We start from the raw sequence: 1138 nt of genomic DNA on the forward strand, positions 1-1138 counted from the left end.
GAAGAAAGGATAGTGAAGCTTTGTCCCACATAGTTTGTACTTTTTTTTTAAAGGAGAAACTACTCCTTTGAAAAAGAACAGATATGTCTCAGAGAGGGTACAGACCGAGTGTTTTTTGGAGGCAAGAATGATAAGTGTTTATTACATATATTTTGTTCATGTTGCTAGGAGGGGCCAGTTATTCCTTGGAATGGGATACGGCACTAAGAAGGGTGTAGGGTGCACAAAGGAGAGGAAGACCCTCAACCATGTGAATTGACACTGTGTCTACTACAATGGGCTCTAGTGTGTCAATAAGTGTAAGGATGGTACAGGATGTAACAGGGGTCAGATGTTTTGTTCATAGGGTCACTATGAGTCGGAGACACCTAATTAAAACAAGTACTTTGAAAGGGAGCTCTGCTTCTCTGGGGATAAGAAGCCGTGCTGTAATCCTGAAAACATGCAGTTAGAATCCACCAGCTGCTCTGTCCAAGAAGGATGGATGATCTCCTCATGTGTGATTCACTCTGTCTGAAAACCTGCTGGAGGTTCAGCTATGCTTCAGTTCCAACTCCATGACATACTACAACAGTCCTTATAAAGGGACATTTTTGCTCAGAAAAAAAGAAATTCATAAAACGAGAAATCTCTTAATGAGATTGACTCTAGCAATGGTCTAAAGTTTGTCATAGAGTATGAGAATTGCACAGAAAAGTGCAAAGTTCAGATCTGCGTTCCTTAGTTTGCTGTAAGTCATAACTGATCTGATGATATCTTAAACTAAAGGAACTTAAGAACAACTTTAAGCCTCAAGTTTCAGTACTTAAGGATGCTGATGACAGATTGTGTAACGACACAAGACACAACAAAAGAAGAATGAAGGGGCACATGGAGTCACTGGACCAAAAAGAATTCACCGACAGAGAATAATTTCATGAAACAAATATGATTAAAAGGCAATGGTGATGATAAAGTTCAAGATGCTTTGAAGAAACTATCCAAGAACAAAACCTCAGAAATTGGTAACAATTGACATATTTCAGCAAACTGGTGCTGCCTGGACATGTACATCAGATTATGCCAAGAAATGTGGAGGACAGCTACCTGACCAAGTGACTGAAAGAAATCTATATTTATTCCTCTTCTTAATGACTCG

Source organism: Elephantulus edwardii, unplaced genomic scaffold (assembly GCF_000299155.1).
Source record: "Elephantulus edwardii isolate Elephantulus edwardi_28Jun2011 unplaced genomic scaffold, EleEdw1.0 scaffold00173, whole genome shotgun sequence".
Lineage (NCBI taxonomy): Eukaryota > Metazoa > Chordata > Mammalia > Macroscelidea > Macroscelididae > Elephantulus > Elephantulus edwardii.